The sequence below is a fragment of the Ranitomeya imitator genome, chromosome 1, assembly GCF_032444005.1.
Source record: "Ranitomeya imitator isolate aRanImi1 chromosome 1, aRanImi1.pri, whole genome shotgun sequence".
Taxonomy (NCBI): domain Eukaryota; kingdom Metazoa; phylum Chordata; class Amphibia; order Anura; family Dendrobatidae; genus Ranitomeya; species Ranitomeya imitator.
This window is the reverse complement of record NC_091282.1, coordinates 394,143,996-394,162,321: the sequence shown is the minus strand read 5'-3', so window position 1 is coordinate 394,162,321 and position 18,326 is coordinate 394,143,996. Positions and strand designations below refer to the sequence as shown.

Genomic DNA, 18,326 nt, shown 5'->3' with positions numbered 1-18,326 from the left:
GCCATGACGTCACGGTCATGTGACCGTGACCTCATCACAGGTCCTGCGCGCCTGTGCGAGAAGGACCTGCCATGACGTCACGGTCATGTGACCGCGACGTCATCACGAATTCTGCGCTACCAACCCTGGGACCGGAAGCTGCCTAGTGCACCACACACAGGCGACATGACTACAAGGGCTCCCTCAGAAGATGAGTATATGTTTATTTTTTAACCTGTGACATACGTGGCTGGGCAATATACTACGTGGCTCTGTGCTGTATACTACATCGCTGTGCAATATACTACATGGCTCTGTGCTGTATACTACGTCACTGGGCAATATACTACGTAACTGGGCAATATACTACTTGGCTGGGCAATATACTACGTGGCTCTGTGCTGTATACTACGTCACTGGGCAATATACTACGTAACTGGGCAACATACTACATGGCTGGGCAATATACTACATCACTGGGCAATATACTACGTGGGCTGTGCAATATACTACATGACTGGGCAATATACTATGTGACTGGGCAATATACTACGTGGCTGGGCAATATACTACGTGACTGGGCAATATACTACGTGGCTGGGAAATATACTACGTGACTGGGCAATATACTACGTGGCTGGGCAATATACTACGTGGCTGGACAATATACTACGTGGCTGGGCAATATACTACGTGGGCTGTGCAATATACTACGTGGACATGCATATTCTCTCTGACCTTTCTGGCACCTGCGCACTGCAGTACTTTCCTCTGCCCTCAACAGGGCAGACAAAGTACGCCTGCGCCGGAGCCGCGGCGTGAAGACCAGAAGAGGACATCATGGAATGAAGATGGGAGGCACCGGAGCGGACCTGAGACACAAATTTGACCAGACCGCAGCGGGACCGCCCCTGGGTGAGTATAATCTAATGTCTTTTTCTCCTCTTTCAGGTAACATCGGCGGTTTATCTACAGCATTACAGAATGCTGTAGATAAGCCCCTGATGACGGTGAGCTTACCTCACCATCGATTTTAGGGGTGACAGGTTCCCTTTAAGTAATTTCCGTAATCACTTTTTTTTGCAGGGCAATTGTCCTGCTATTGCCCCGATTTAGCCTCCTTTCCCAGCTCATTTGCCCTCTCTATGACCATTTTAAAGAACCAAAATTGGGTCTCCATTGACTTCTATAGGGTTCTGGGTCAAATGCAGACCCTAACTGAATCTTTTACTGTATGTTTGTCGAAGCAGAACATACACGGGTTTGCTTATCTCTACTCAACTCTATGCCTAGTAAGGCTGCTGTCTTATGATTGACGGACGGCTCCTGTGCGTGATGTCACACAGAAAAGCAGAAGGCAGAGCTCGGTTAGGGAATAGTACTAGCAAACACTTGGGAAGTGCTTCCACATGCCAGAAGCACTTCAGCCTCATTTGCATATCAAGTCAAACCATTATTTTCCAGTAATAGTGGAATAGCCATATAAAGGTTTTGTTGGACTTGTCTTTTAAAGTGCTACATCTACTATATAATTGTCTAAGGGTCACTTCCGTCTTTCTGTCTGTTTCTGTCTGTCACGGAAATCCCAAGTCGCTGATTGGTCGCGGCCAGCGGCCGCGACCAATCAGCGAAGCGCACAGTCTGATCGCAAAATGGCCGCTCCCTACTGCCGAGTCAGCGCTTGCCACCCACATAGCGTTGTAGCAGTCCGTTACCGCATAACGCGGTGTAACGCAGTCTGTTAACGCTGCTATTAACCCTATGTGACGAACTTTTTACTATTGATGCTGCCTATGCAGCATCAATAGTAAAAAGATCTAATGTTAAAAATAAAAATTAAAAATCGTGATATGCTAACCTTCTGGGACCTTTCCTGCTCCTCGCGACGCTCTGGGCCATGAATTGAGGTCTTGCGAGATGATGACGTAGCGATCTCGCGAGACCGCTATGTCATCAATCGTGAGACAACAATGCATTCTTGGGACCGAAACGTCACGAGGAGCATTGCTGAACGCCTCATCTGGATCCGGGGGCAGCCGGAGGGTGAGTATATAACTTTTTTGTTTAATTTTTTTTTTTTAATGGGGTATGGTGCCCACTCTGCTACATAGTACTTGGGCTGTGTTATATGCTGCGTGGGCTGTGCTATATATTACATGGGCTGTGTTATATACTGCGTGGGCTGTGCTATATACTACGTGGGCTGTGCTATATATTACGTGGGCAGTGTTATATACTGCGTGGGCTGTGCTATATACTATGTGGGCAGTGTTATATACTACGTGGGCAGTGTTATATACTACGTGGGCTGTTATATACTACGTGGGCAGTGTTATATACTACGTGGGCAGTGTTATATACTACGTGGGCAGTGTTATATACTGCGTGGGCTATGCTATATATTATGTGGGCAGTGTTATATACTGCGTGGGCAGTGTTATATACTACGTGGGCAGTGTTATATACTATGTGCCTGATATGGTGCCCACTCTGCTACATAGTACTTGGGCTGTTATATGCTGCGTGGGCTGTGCTATATATTACATGGGCTGTGTTATATACTGCGTGGGCTGTGCTATATACTACGTGGGCAGTGATATATACTACGTGGGCTGTGCTATATATTACGTGGGCAGTGTTATATACTACATGGGCAGTGTTATATACTACGTGGGCTGTGCTATATACTGCGTGGGCAGTGTTATATACTGCGTGGGCTGTTATATACTACGTGAGCAGTGTTATATACTACATGGGCAGTGTTATATACTGCGAGGGCAGTGTTATGTACTATGTGCCTGTGTTATATACTACGGGGCTGTTATATACTACGTAGGCAGTGTTATATACTGCGTGGGCTGTGATATACTACGTGGGCTGTGTTATATACTACGTGGGCTGTGTTATATACTACGTGCCTGTGTTATATACTACGTGCCTGTGTTATATATTATGTGGGCTGTGTTATATACTACGTGGGCAGTGTTATATACTACGTGGGCAGTGTTATATACTAAGTTGTTGCTATATACTTAGTGGCTGTTATATACTACATGGCTATGCTATATACTACGTGGCTGTCTATTATTATTATTATTGCGTAGGCTGTTATATACTGTGTGGGCTGTGTTATATACTACGTGGCTGCTATATATTACGTGGGCTGTGTTATATACTACGTGGCTGCTATATATTACGTGGGCTGTGTTATATACTACGTGGCTGCTATATATTACGTGGGCTGTGTTATATACTGCATCGGATGTTATATACTGCGTGGGCTGTGTTATATACTATGTGGCCTGTTATATACTACGTGCCTGTGTTATATACTACGTGCCTGTGTTATATATTATGTGGGCTGTGTTATATACTACGTGGGCAGGGTTATATACTAAGTGGCTGCTATATACTTAGTGGCTGTTATATACTACATGGCTATGCTATATACTACGTGGCTGTCTATTATGTAGGCTGTTCTATACTGCGTGGGCTGTGTTATATACTACGTGGCTGCTATATATTATGTGGGCTGTGTCATATACTACGTGGCTGCTATATATTACGTGGGCTCTGTTATATACTACGTGGCTGCTATATATATTACGTGGGCTGTGTTATATTCTACGTGGCTGCTATATATTACGTGGGCTGTTATATACTACGTGGCTGCTATATACTACGTGGCTGCTATATACTACGTGGCTGTGCTATATATTATGTGGCTGTCTGTTATGTAGGCTGTGTTATATACTGCGTAGGCTGTTATATACTACTTGGCTGCTATATATTACATGGGCTGTTATATACTACGTGGCTGCTATATATTACGTGGGCTGTCATATACTACGTGGCTGCTATATATTATGTGGGCTGTGTTATATACCACGTGGCTGCTATATATTACGTGGGCTGTGTTATATACTATGTGGCTGCTATATACTATGTGGGCTGTGTTATATACTACGTGGCTGCTATATATTACGTGGGCTGTTATATACTATGTGGCTGCTATATACTACGTGGGCTGTGTTATATACTATGTGGGCTGTGTTATATAGTACGTGGCTGCTATATACTACGTGGCTGCACTATATAGTATGTGGCTGCTATATACTTACATAGTCTAGAATACACGATGCGTTAGAATGGGGCCACCATCTAGTGTGCATATAAAGAGTTTGGGGGAGAAATCCTGCTGACAGACTCCTTTTACTGAAAAACACCACACAAAAAAACAGCGCAATTTATCACTGTCCTCTACAGTCTGTGGCCCTTCCACATGGGTGGGCAGAGAAGACGTCCCATTCACAGGGAAACGACCAACACTAAGGCCACTTTCACACCTTCAGTATTTGGTCAGTATTTTACCTCAGTATTTGTAAGCCAAAACCAGGAGTGGAACAACCAGAGGAAAAGTATAATAGAAACATATGCACCACTTCTGTATTTATCACCCACTCCTGGTTTTGGCTTACAAATACTGAGGTAAAATACTGACCAAATACTGATGGTGTGAATGTGGCCTTACAAAGGCTAGTGAACGCCTCGGCCATCCCTCCGCAGCTGCCACTCATCACCACAGACAATTACAAACTGCCGCCGCACGTGACCTAACGCTGTGCTAGGATTCTCCACGAAACGCGCTCTTGCCGCGCTAGATAATGGAGCACATGCGCATTTGAGTCGTACCGCGGCGGAGAGCGGGCTCCCAGTGCGCGTGCGCGGAGCTCGCTCCTGCACCAACACAGAAAGGAGGGGCCCCGCTCTGATGGGATCATTATTTGGCAGGAAGGCGAGGCCTGGTCTTTGCAGGAGAGACACAGCAGTGTGTACGGGAAGCCAGCTCTAAATCTGGCAGTGTGTGAAAGGGGGAGGGGGGCGAGAGCTGGAGCGTCTGAGCGGAGGGCTTGGAAGTTACAGGGAGAGGACGGTGAGGCGAGAGCTGCGCTACCACAAAATCCCGGCGTCTGCCAGAGAGGAGGGGGCGGCACCGGGAGGGAAGACCCCCGTGAAGGTAAGGGCTGCTGCGGGCCCCGGGCCTTTGTTTCCAGCGCTCCCCTCCTTGTGTTCCCCTCCGGTCAGTGACGTCACGGTGGCTGGCGAGTGCATGACGTCAGAGCGCTATTGTTTCCCGGTGTGATGTCATCCCCGGTGTGTGGGAGGCAGCAGACAGGGGCAGCCTCGCTGGGAGCCTCGTCTGTGTCTCGGGCTTTGGCTTCCTTTGTCTGCTGCCCCCTCCCCCTCCCTCCCGTCTCCTTCTCCAGGGCTGCATAGCTGGCTGCTGCAGGTTTGTAAATACTCCAACATGGCTGACACTGACTGCTAGCAGCGCCTTCGGGGCTGTGGACCCATCAGCCGAGGGTAAGAGCACTGGCAGCACAGGAATGCCCGGGTGTGGGCAGGCCAGTGATGCCCCATAGTCTGCTGGCAGCCCTCACCTCTATGGGATGAATGGGTGCCATGGCCTGCCGCCTTTGTCATTGCTGTCTGCTGTTAGTAAAGAGTTCCACGTGACCTTGTAAAGGCTGCAGGGTGGGCGTCATACATTATGGTGACCTATCTATATACGCGGCGGCATTGGGTCCACACTGGTCAATAGTCTTGTAAGTTGCCAAACTTTCCGACACAGTTTACTAGGGTACACACCGCCATTCCTTGTCTCCGCGGTTTTACCATAGAGCAGCCAAGTGTACGGTAAAGATAGACATCGTTATAGCGCTCCACCCTGTATCTTCCATGCTTATTGATGCGTCCTGTCAATAAATACTTCTGGTTTGATCTGTGGAGCTAGGGAGTCGATAAGTTGTTTCAGCAGAAATCCTCCCCCCCCCACCAATACCCTTTTTATGTTTAATGTTGGCCGAACCCTTAGAATCTGGTGGGGTTTTCTGTATATCCAATGGGCACGAAGGCTTCACAACGCTCATGTTTTGGGCCTGTTGACTTCTAGTGCTTGATCCTTTTTATGTGGTAATCTGCTGCCAGAGGTGCTTGGCAGAGGCTTATTCCTTTCGCGCTCTACTAATTGGTGTTTGGGGATCTTTGTAATCTGTGTTTACAAGTTGTCGCCTAAAAGCAGTTTTATAGTTCAAGGGAATTTCAGATAGTTTATCAGAATTGGCATATGTCTTTGTGGACGTGAGGAATAGCACCACTTTTCTCTAGTTTTCCCCTATGCAGATTTTGTCTCTTAAGGGCGCTGATAGACGGTCATATAAATCGGACAGCAATGCATGGCCTGACTGGAGGCTCTCCCGACTAAGCGTGACAGGTTTCTATATTTCTATGCAGCTGTCGTGCTCAGATCGGGTGAGCCGCGACGAGTCCAAGCATTGCGGTCCAATTTATACATTTGCGCCCATTTCAGTTTCTATGAGCTGGTAGGTGGAGACTGACTGCTATGTCTGCCATACACCGTACACACAGACAAGCATTCCTGCTCTGCTTTCTGTGTAGCGCTAAGATGTTAACGGCCATCAAGAATCCATATTGGTAGGCTTGTTTAAGGAAGGAACCTTTAAGATATTAGACAGTAACAGTTCAGCTTATATTAGGCCGGGTTCACAATTGCGTTTGGGTAGAGTGTGTAGGGCTGCGTACTTCCTCCCTTAAGCTCCGCCTACTTCCACACTTCTTCCCTAAGCTCTGCCTACTGTCATGCGTACCTGTCTTTAACATTGGGTACGGATGGACATGCGTTGTCTGCACATGCGTTCTTTTGAAGTGCCCTCCGACCGATGTACAGTCGGCAGGCACGTCAAAACGACGCATGCGAATGCATCCGCATACAACCCACGTCCCTGCTTACCCAATGTTAAAGATAGGTGCACAGGATGCATGTGGAAGTAGGCGGAGCTTAAGGATAGAAGTCCGCAGCACCACACTGCGGACTCAAACTCTGTGAACTTAGCCTTAGCCTTGTATTTTCTGTAATTTTCCCAACGCCTGAACCGCATAGCTCCTTTATCAATCTTTTGTCGGAAAATGTATGTTTATAGTATCATCCAATTACTGCATAGTTTCGTTATCCACGTTTAGTTAGAAATGTCGTGTTTATAGTTTGGTATAACATTTGGTACCATGAGAGCCTTTGGCATATTTTATACGGTGATGTATTTGTTCGATGTTGATTGACGTCTGAAGGGTTGGCTACTTCGCCAGAGGGATGCTATATCAGACAAATAGACCAGTAGGGCTTGTGTAATACTTGGTTACGCAAGCATTTGTTTCTAAGGCTACGTTCACATTAGCGTTTCCCGACGCAGCGTCGGGAAACGCTGCGGCGATGCATGCGTCATGCGCCCCTATATTTAACATGGGGGACGCATGGACATGCGTTGTGCTGCGTTGTGCGACGCATGCGTTTCTTTTGCCGCAAGCATCGGGCGCAGAAAACGCAACAAGTTGCATTTTTCTTGCGTCCAAATTTCGGCAAAAAACGACGCATGCGTCGCAAAACGCAGCGTTTTTGCGTGCGTTTTGGTGCGTTTTTATTTGCCTTGTGCGTTGCGTTGCCGACGCAGCGGCGCACAACGCAAATGTGAACGTAGCCTAAACAAGATATAAGTTGAGGAAGACTTCAGCTAAGACAGAAGCCCTGTTAACCTGTGGACTAAATTAGGATGCCACAGTGTGGATCCCTGTCTTTGCTGTTCTGCTTCTCACAACTGATGTTCCCAGACAGATGATGTGCTACTCCTGGTGAAGTTTTTCTTGTGTAGTGTGCAATGTAAGTACTTTACCTTTTGTGATTTATATTATGCGAAAGCGTATGCAATATCACATTATTTCCTATTTTCTGTAATAATTTAATTATTATAATAATATGAATCGCCTTCATTAAAGCCGTATCCGACCCCTTTGAACACTTGGCAAAACGCTCTGTAGCAGCTGAGACAAACTGCAGAATGGAGGACACTATATAGCTAGAAATGTACTGAGCTGTGTGACTGAATCCAGCACTGGAGTGAGGTAAACCGTTATTTGACGTTTCAGCTCAATCTACCTGCCCTGTAACGAGTACCTCATTCTTCCTCCATCTCTATGGGGGTATAGAGGTTCTTGAAAGATTGTAAATTGTTCAGCGTTTCCCTTCTTTTGGCATAAATTTAACCTATAACTTCATCAGATATTCACACAAGCTCCAAAAGTAGATAAAGAACCAAATGAAATAGTAAAAGATATTTTACTGTCTTTTTTTTTTTTTTTTTAAATTGGGAAAATAATCCAATATTACATGTATGTGAAATTGGGAGTTTGGTGTTTTCTATCAACTGGATGTGGCAATAAAGTGTGATTGAGCCTGATTTATTTAAAGAAAAAATCTCTATCAAAGACTGATCTTCACACATCACGTGTTTGTGAGTGTATCATGGCATGAACAAAGGAGATTTCTGAGGACCTCCAAAAGAGTTGCTGATGCTCAGTAGGCTGGAAAAGGTTATGAAACAAGTCTCTAAAGAGTTTAAACTCTACCAATCTGCAATCAACCAACAAAGATCACTCCAAGAGCAAGGCAAATAATTTTCTACGAGGTCACAAAAGGACCCAACGTAACCTCTAAGCAACTAAAGGTCTCTCACATTAACTATTTGAATGTTGGTGAGTCCACAATCAAGATATCAATTAACATTGGTGTTCATGGTAAGATAGCAAGGAGAAAGCTGCAGCTCTCCCAAAAGAACATTGGCGCCCATGTGCAGTTTTCTGAGGACCACCTGGACAAGTCAAAAAGCTGTTGGATAAATATTTTATGTATGGTTGTCATGTGATGGTTGTATCCATCCGCTATTCCTGGTATGTCCACTGGCTTCAATCCCATCACCCAACTTTCCTGATCTTTCTCACCCTGTAGCCGTCTGCTATTCCTGGTATGTCCACTGGTTGCTATTGATTTTTTTTTTATTTTTTTTCTTCCTGCATGTTTTCCCACCATAATTCTTTGATGCCAACACAGTTGGCTTAGTCTTTCCATTTGGTTCTATTTCCTTTTGCATTTTCCCTTCTGACTTCTAATTAATCCCCTCCTGTATGTGATTAGTCTCCCTACTGCCCCTCCCTCCTGATCACACCTGGCCTATTTTATGTGCACTTAGCCTGTTATAAATTCAGTCGCAGGTCTGTCTTGACCATGGTCTGTCTTTATAAGGATGGCTCTAAAATAACAGCAGAAATATGCCAGAAATGAGCCAGCAGTGAACAAAAGGTAGGACTAACCACTGTTAAAAAATGTACTAAATTTCTTCCCCTTTCCACCACAATTAGGCTATGTGCACACATCAGGATTTCTTGCAGAAATTTCCTGATCAAAACCAGACTTTTCCTGCAAGAAATCCGCATGTAAATTTAGTTTTTTTTTTTTTTGCGCGTGTTTTTTTCTGAGGTTCTGGGATGCAATAATATAGTGGAAAATCCGCAAAATTAATGAACATGCTGTGGTTTTTCCGCAATGTGTTTTTTTTTTTTTTTTTTTCTTTTTTTTTAGCGGGAGAAAAACCGCAACATATGCACAAAAATTGTGGAATGCATTATAAATGATGGGATGCATATGTATGCTTATTTTAAGTTTTTGTCACGAAAAAACGCAAAAAAGGCGAAAAATCCGGAACGTGTGCACACAGGCTTACACTCATCATTCTGACACACTCTAAGGCCGGCGTCACACACAGCGTAAAACAATACGGTCCGTATATTACGGCCGTAATACGCTGAAAAGTCCCGAAAATAGTGGTCCGTAGCTCCTCCGTAGGCAGGGTGTGTCAGCGTTTTTTGCGCATGGCATCCTCCGTATGTAATCCGTATGTCATCCGTACTGCGTGGTTTTCTCGCAGGCTTGCAAAACCAACATACCGCTATAGAAGTGATCAATGTGTCCCAAAAAAAAAAAATCTATCTATATCTATCTCAGTAGACACATATATGTATATATATTAATATTTTTTCCAGCGCTATACAGCTTGAAAGCCGGTAATTCAATTACCGGCTTTTTCTTTCTCCTTCCTAAACTCGAAATGATTTGTGACATGGTTTACATACAGTAAACCATGTCTTCTCTCCATTTTTTTTGCAGATTCCACACTACTAATGTTAGTAGTGTGTGTATATGCAAAATTTGGCCGTTCTATCTACTAAATTAAAGGGTTAAATGGCGGAAAAAATTGGCGTGGGCTCCCGCGTAATTTTCTCCGCCAGAGTAGTAAAGCCAGTGACTGAGGGCAGATATTAATAGTCTGGAGAGGGTCCACGGTTATTGCCCCCCCCCCCCCCCCCCTGGCTAAAAACATCTGCCCCAGCCACCCCAGAAAAGGCACATCTGGAAGATGCGCCTATTCTGGCACTTGGCCACTCTCGTCCCATTCCCGTGTAGCGGTGGGATATGGGGTAATGAAGGGTTAATGCCACCTTGCTATTGTAAGGTGACATTAAGCCAAATTAATAATGGAGAGGCGTCAATTCTGACACCTATCCATTATTAATCCAATTGTAGTAAAGGGTTAAATAAAACACAAACACATTATTTAAAATTATTTTAATGAAATAAAAACAATGGTTGTTGGAGTATTTTATTCTACGCCCAATCCAGTCACTGAAGACCCTCGTTCTGTAACAAAAAAAACATAATCAACCAACAATATCCTTACCCTCCGCAGATCTGTAACGTCCAACGATGTAAATCCATCTGAAGGGGTTAAAATAATTTGCATCCACGAGCTTTGCTAATGCAATGATGCTCATGGCTGCAAAAACCCCGGAAAATGAAGGTAAAGTAGGTCAATGACCTATATTTACCTTCATTTGCGGTGAGGCGCCCTCTGCTGGATGTTTCTAGATCGTGGGAACTTTCCTAGAAAGCTCCCAGGCTCGAGTTCATATGAGGACAACCAGCAGAGGGCGCTTCTTATGATCTCGAGCCTGGGAGCTTTCTAGGAAAGTTCCCACGATCTAGGTACAGCCAGCAGAGGGCGCCTCACCGCAAATGAAGGTAAATATAGGTCATTGACCTACTTTACCTTCATTTTCCGGGGTTTTTGCAGCCATGAGCATCATTGCATTAGCAAAGCTCGTGGCTGCAAAATATTTTAACCCCTTCAGATGGATTTACATCATTGGACGTTACAGATCTGCGGAGGGTAAGGATATTGTTGGTTTATGTTTTTTTTGTTACAGAACGAGGGTCTTCAGTGACTGGATTGGGCGTAGAATAAAATACTCCAACAACCATTGTTTTTATTTCATTAAAATAATTTTAAATAATGTGTTTGTGTTTTATTTAACCCTTTACTACAATTGGATTAATAATGGATAGGTGTCAGAATTGACGCCTCTCCATTATTAATTTGGCTTAATGTCACCTTACAATAGCAAGGTGGCATTAACCCTTCATTACCCCATATCCCACCGCTACACGGGAATGGGAAGAGAGTGGCCAAGTGCCAGAATAGGCGCATCTTCCAGATGTGCCTTTTCTGGGGTGGCTGGGGGCAGATGTTTTTAGCCAGGGGGGGGGGGGCAATAACCGTGGACCCTCTCCAGGCTATTAATATCTGCCCTCAGTCACTGGCTTTACTACTCTGGCGGAGAAAATTACGCGGGAGCCCACGCCAATTTTTTTCCGCCATTTAACCCTTTAATTTAGTAGATAGAACGGCCAAATTTTGCAGATACACACTACTGACATTAGTAGTGTGGAATCTGCAAAAAAAATGGAGAGAAGACATGGTTTACTGTATGTAAACCATGTCTCAAATCATGTCGGGTTTAGGAAGGAGAAAGAAAAAGCCGGTAATTGAATTACCGGCTTTCAAGCTGTATAGCGCTGGAATAAATACTAATATATACACATATATGTGTCTCACTGACGTGTGTGTGTATGTATGTATGTATGTATGTATATATATCTATAGATCTATAGATCTATAGATCTCTATATATATATATATATATGTATATGTATATGTATATGTATATGTATATGTATATGTATATATGTATATATGTATATGTGTACACATTTATTCTACCTATTGGACTGGAAGCTGTCAGTGTGATTTTACTGTACACCGCAATGAATTACCGGCTTTTCTCTCTAACACCGCTGCGTATTTCTCGCAAGTCACACTGCTTGTCCGTGTGTAATCCGTATTTTTCACGCTTCCATAGACTTTCATTGGCGTATTTCTTGCGCAGTACGGTGACAAACGCAGCATGCTGCGATTTTCTACGGCCGTAGAAAGCCGTATAATACGGATCAGTTTAATACGGCAGATAGGAGCATGGGCATAGAGAATAATTGTGCCGTATTTTTTGCGAGTTTTACGGACGTAGTTTCTGCGCTCTTACGTCCGTAAAACTCGCAAGTGTGACAGCGGCCTAACAGCTTTGGCTCCATTACTCCTCTCTCCTTCACTATCCCCAAACCTCAGCACCCTCTAGCCAAGCAATAATCTCTCCTTCCCTCCTGCCTTCCCACCTGACATCCTCCTGACTTGCTCCTCAACCTCAGATCTCTCCTAATAAAACACAAAACAAGCCACCCAATCTCTCTCTCTCTCCCTCTTACTTACTTACTGCTGGTGACATATCTCCCAATCCTCGACCTTCACATCTCATACCTACCATCGCTCCCAACTCAACATAAACACCCGAAATATTGCCCACCTCAAATCCATGCCCCTGACGCCTACCACCCTGCTCCCTCTCTTTGGAGTACTCTGGAATACCCACTCCATCTGCAATAAACTCCACGTGATTCACAACCTCTTTACCTCTCGTAAACTTTCCTTCCTGGGCCTCACCGAAACATGGCTGACACCCTCTGACACAGCCTCCCCTGCTGCGCTATGTTACGGCGTCCTCCACCTCACCCACACTCCTCGCCCTGGCAACAGACATGGTGGAGGAGTGGGCCTTCTCCTTTCTTCCAACTGTACTTTTAACCCAATCCCACTTCTACCCTCACTTATCCTCCCCTCTTTTGAAGTCTGCATCTACTCTCCCTCCAGCCTCCAAATAGCTGTCATATACCGACCTCTGGGCGCGACCACTGCCTTTATTGACCAATTCTCCACCTGGCTTCTTCACTTTCACTCTGCTGACATTCCCACCGTCATCATAGGTGACTTCAACATCCCCATCAACACCCACAAGTCAGCAGCCTCCAAACTCCTGTCCCTTACTTAATCTTTTGGACTTAATCAGTGGTCCTCCTCATCCACCCACACAAACAGACAGACATTAGACCTGGTCTTCACCTGTTTCTGCTCCCGATCTAACTTCACAACCTTCCCTCTATCTGACCACCATCTACTCACTTTCTCATCACTGTCCTCCACACCTATCACACATGTCCAGTAACATGCACACCCTGCGGAAACCTTGCACATCTAGACCCTCGCACACTGACTCTATTCAGCCTTTGTCCTCCATAGCTTCACTCCACTACACACACTGCCACTAGTTTCTACAATGCCACTCTGTCATCAGCAATCGACTAGGTCGCCCCTGTCATGCATAGCAGAGTGCGATGAATCAATAGACAACTATGGCACAATAACATCACTAAAAAGCTTCGGCAAGTATCCAGAATTGCAGAACGGTGTTGGAAGAAAACTTATTCGCAAGATGATTTCACTGCTCTCAAACAAGAACTCGCATTCAAATCACCTCTGCTAAACAGGCCTACTTTCATCCCTTGCATCTTCCTTATCCCACAACCCCTAACAGTTGTTCAACACTTAACTCCTCCGCCCACCACTGCCCCCTCCAACTTCCCTAATCTCTGCCAAGGACTTTGCCTCGCACTTCAAAAATTAGACCAAACAAGGCAAGTCTTTGTTGTCTGACCACCACAACCCCTTTGCATGCCAGACCAATGCCCAAACCCCATAACGTCCCTCACCAAAATCACTGAAGGGGAGCTTGCTCATCTTCTCTCCAAATCACACCTCACCACTTGTGCGCTTGACCCCATCCCACCTCCTCTTCAACCTCACCACTACACTAATCACATCGCTAACCCAACTCTTCAACCTATCACTAACTTCTGGTACCTTCCCCTCTGCTTTCAAACATGCCACAAGCACACCTCTCCTCAAAAAACCTTCCCTTGACCCGAGCGCTATGTCCAGCTACGGCCCCATATCTTTGCTCCCATTTGCTTCCAAACTACTTGAGCAGCACATCCACACTGAACTTTCCTCTCACCTTGCATCTAACTCTCTCTTCGACAACCTACAATCTGGCTTCCGTCCCTACCATTCCACTGAGACTGCCCTGACCAAACCTATGAACGACTTGCTTACAGCCAAAGCTAACTAATTCTCTATACTCCTCCTTCTAGACCTGTCCTTTGCCTTCGACACAGTTGACCTCTGCCTCCTACTACAGATCCTCTCTTCCTTTGGTGTCAAAGACCTCGCCCTATCCTGGATCTCCTCATACTTTACCAACTGCACATTTAGCGTTTCCTACTCCCATACTATCTCTTCATCTTGCTCCCTCTCTATTGGTGTCCCTCAAGGCTCTGTCCTAGGACCCTTACTCTTCTCAATCTATACCCTTGGCCAGGGACAACTAATAAAGTCCTATGGCTTCCAGTATCATCTATATGGCGATGGCACTCAGATCTACCTCTCTGGCCCAGATGCCGCCTCTCTGCTCTCCAGAGTCCCCGAGTGTCTATCAGCCATATCCTACTTCTCTCGCTTCCTCAAACTCAATGTGAACAAATCTGAACTAATTATCTTTCCTCCATCTCACACACCTTCCCTACCTGATCTAGCTATCACAATAAATGAATTCACACTTTCTACTGTCCCGGTAATCCGCTGTCTCGGAGTAACCCTTGACTCTGCCCTGTCCTTTAAATGGCACATCCAAGCTCTCGCCACCTCCTGTTGCCTCCAGCTCAAATATTTCCAGAATCCGTCCTTTCCTCCACCCACACTCTACCAAAATGCTCGTGCGTGCCCTAATAATCTCCCGCCTCGACTACTGCAACATCCTTCTCTGTGGCCTACCTTCTAACACTCTCGCACCCCTCAAGTCCATCCTTAACTCTGCTGCCCGACTAATCTCTCTTCTCGCTACACTCCTGCTTCTCCTCTTTGCAAATTCCTTCACTGGCTCCCAATTTCCCAGCGTATCCAGTTTAAACTACTAACACTGACCTGCAAAGCCATCCATAACCTTTCTCCTTTGTATATTTCCAAACTAATCTCTCAAAATCTTCCCTCACGTAATCTCCGGTCCTCCCAAGACCTCCTTCTCTCCTCCATGCTTATTCACTCCTCACCCAATCGCCTCCAAGACTTCTCCCGAATATCCCCCATCATCTGGAATTCTGTGCCCAACACATCCGGTTATCCACCACATTTGGATCCTTCAAACGGAACCTGAAAACCCATCTCTTCAAAGAAGCTTACAACCTGTAATGACCACACGGCCACCTCAACACCATCAGAGCTACTGCACCCCCTGACCCACTGTTTCCTCCATAATCCTGTAGAATGTAAGTCCGCAAGGGCAGGATCCTCCTCCCTCTGTACCAGTCTGTCATTGTTAGTATTGTTTACTGTAAGTGATATTTGCATTTTGCTGTAACCCCGTCATGCACAGCACCATGGAATCAATGGTGCTATATAAATAATACAGCTTTTTGGTTAAAAGAAGCATTATGTTTAGAGAGAAAGTGCTAAACTGAATCTTATAAACTTCTTCATACATCTGTGAAACGTAGTAATAACATGGTTTGGGCCTGCTTTGCTGCATCTGTGCTGGAGCAATGAGTTCTGAATTGGATCAGCAAATTCTGAAGGAAAATGTTAATACATCTGTTCATGAAACTCAAGTTTCAACAACAGTCTGTTATGATGCCCTATCTGCAATTCCAAACTTATAAACTATCCAAATACCAATTCTACATATATTAGGAACAGCCAGATACAGATATGTTAAGTAATGCATTTGATGCTTTTCAGAATGGTAACCATATTACATCCGCATATTGCTTCTATAAGGACAGCGTAATCCCACCAGTCACATTACTGTTAGCTACCCACCACTCTCACAGGTATCTCATTTCAGTGAATACATTAAAGGGAACAGGCATACTTTGTCTGCCCTGTTGAGGGCAGAGCAAAGTACTGCAGTGCGCAGGCGCCGAGAAAGGTCAGAGAGGCCCGGCGCCTGCGCTCTGCAGTACTTTGCTCTGCAGACAAAGTACGCCCGCGCCGGAGCCGCAGCGTGAAGACCCGAAGAGGACGTCATCTGATGAAGTTGGGAGGCGCCGGACCCGAACCAACAGCGGGACCGGCCCTGGGTGAGTATAATCTAACGTCTTTTTCTCATCTTTTAGGATACATCTGGGGCTTATCTACAGCATTCCAGAATGCTGTAGATAAGCCCCCGATGCCGTTGGGCTTACCTCACCCGCGATTTTGGGGGTGACAGGTTCCCTTTACCTGATATGTAAGGGTGCCAAGTACCGGTACAAGCAAAGTATAAAGTGCTGGTCAGGAGCGCTTGTCACGGAGCTGTGTTCTCCCTCCAGCTCAATGGGCGCCATTTCGCTGCTCGCTTCTTCCGGGGGCATGTGCAGTGAGGGGTACTGACATAGTTAAAATAGACCGTGCGCGACAATGATTGGTTGTAATCCAGGACATAGCAGTGCATGCGTCAGGATATTACTTCCCCGAAAATGAAAGAGACTTCCGGATGATGCCAGTTTGAATGCACTGCATATAGGCATCCTCGGAAGTCAAGGGGAATTTAAAGGGAACCTGTCACCCCTAAAATCGAAGATGAGCTAATATAGTATAAGAATATAATAAAAACCAATTACCGTATAAACTCGAGTATAAGCCGAGATTTTCAGCCCAAATTTTTGGGCTGAAAGTGCCCCTCTCGGCTTATACTCAAGTCACGGTGCGTGGCAGGGTCGGCGGGTGAGGGGGAGAGGGCGCTGAGGCATACTCACCTAGTTCCGGCGCTCCCCCTGCCGTCCCACGGTCTTCGGGTGCTGCAGCTCTAACCCTCTTCAGCGGTCACGTGGGACTGCTCATTAGAGAAATGAATATGGACTCCACTCCCATAGGGGTGGAGCCGCATATTCATTTCTCTAATCAGCAGTAACGGTGACCGCTGATAGAGGAAGAGGCACCCGGAGACCAGCTGTCCGGGAGAAGGAGCGGAACGCCGGGAGCAGGTAAGTATGTCATATTCACCTATCCCCGTTCCACATGCCGGGCGTCGCTCCATCTTCCCGGCGTCTCTCCGCTCTGACTGTGCAGGTCAGAGGGCGCGATGACGCATATAGTGTGCGCGCCGCCCTCTGCCTGATCAGTCAGTGCGGAGAGACGCCGGGAGCTGCAAGAAAGGGGAGTATGGCATTTTTTTTATTTATTGCAACAGCAATGGCACAGCTTTCTATGGCACAGCTATGGGGCAATAATGAACGGTGCAGAGCACTATATGGCACAGCTATGGGGCAATAATGAACGGTGCAGAGCACTATATGGCACAGCTATGGGGCAATAATGAACGGTGCAGAGCACTATATGGCACAGCTATGGGGCAATAATGAACGGTGCAGAGCACTATATGGCACAGCTATGGGGCAATAATGAACGGTGCAGAGCATTGTATATGGGGCACAGCTTTATATGGAGCATCTATGGGGCAATATTGAACTGTATGGAGCATTATATGGGGCTCCTGACTCAATATGGATATTCAAAAACACTTAACCTACTGATGTCTCAATTAATTTTACTTTTATTGGTATCTTTTTTTATTTTTGACATTAACCGGTAGCTGCTCCATTTTCCACCCTAGGCTAATACGTGAGTCAATAAGTTTTCCCAGTTTTTTGTGGCAAAATTAGGGGGATCGGCTTATACTCGGGTCGGCTTATACTCGAGTATATACGGTATATACATGTAATAAAAAACAAACAAAAAAAAAACCAGAAGTATCAGTATATTGTCCGTTAGTTTCCCCATCTTTATCTCACACATTCTTCAGCCTTCCAAGTAACAACTTTGTGATTAAAGAAATTATTCCCCTGCCAGTGCTTGGTGCTGAGGGTTTTAAAGTTCATCATGTCCCGTAGCTTTCCATGATCAATAAGAAAAACACTGTCCTGTAAGTTCCTAGACTAAATAAAAAAAGAGCAATTAAAATCACAAAAGGAAAAATTGAAAATCAAAGGAATATTAAAAAAGGACCCCCAAACCAAAAAAAGGGAGAAAACCACTAAAAAAACAACCAGAATTACTACAAAAAAGAATTGAAACCAAAATTCTCATTAAGGCCTTGTGGTGTAAAAGTCCCAAAGTGAAAAATCC

The 18,326-nt window shown here is 45.4% G+C and overlaps 1 protein-coding gene across 4 annotated transcripts in view; it reads left to right on the top strand.

Moving 5' to 3' along the window:
- The first annotated feature begins 4,626 nt into the window (after positions 1-4,626).
- SPIN1 (spindlin 1) overlaps positions 4,627-18,326 on the top strand; it is a 108,933-nt gene continuing 95,233 nt past the window's right edge. Inside the window, exon 1 of one of the 4 annotated variants that reach the window (XM_069762151.1) lies at positions 4,627-4,996. The gene's annotated coding sequence lies outside the window, so the exon portion shown is untranslated. Of the gene's footprint in view, positions 4,997-5,126; positions 5,344-18,326 lie in introns of those variants that run through there. The other 3 variants (XM_069762149.1, XM_069762158.1, XM_069762152.1) reach the window with 3 other exon arrangements.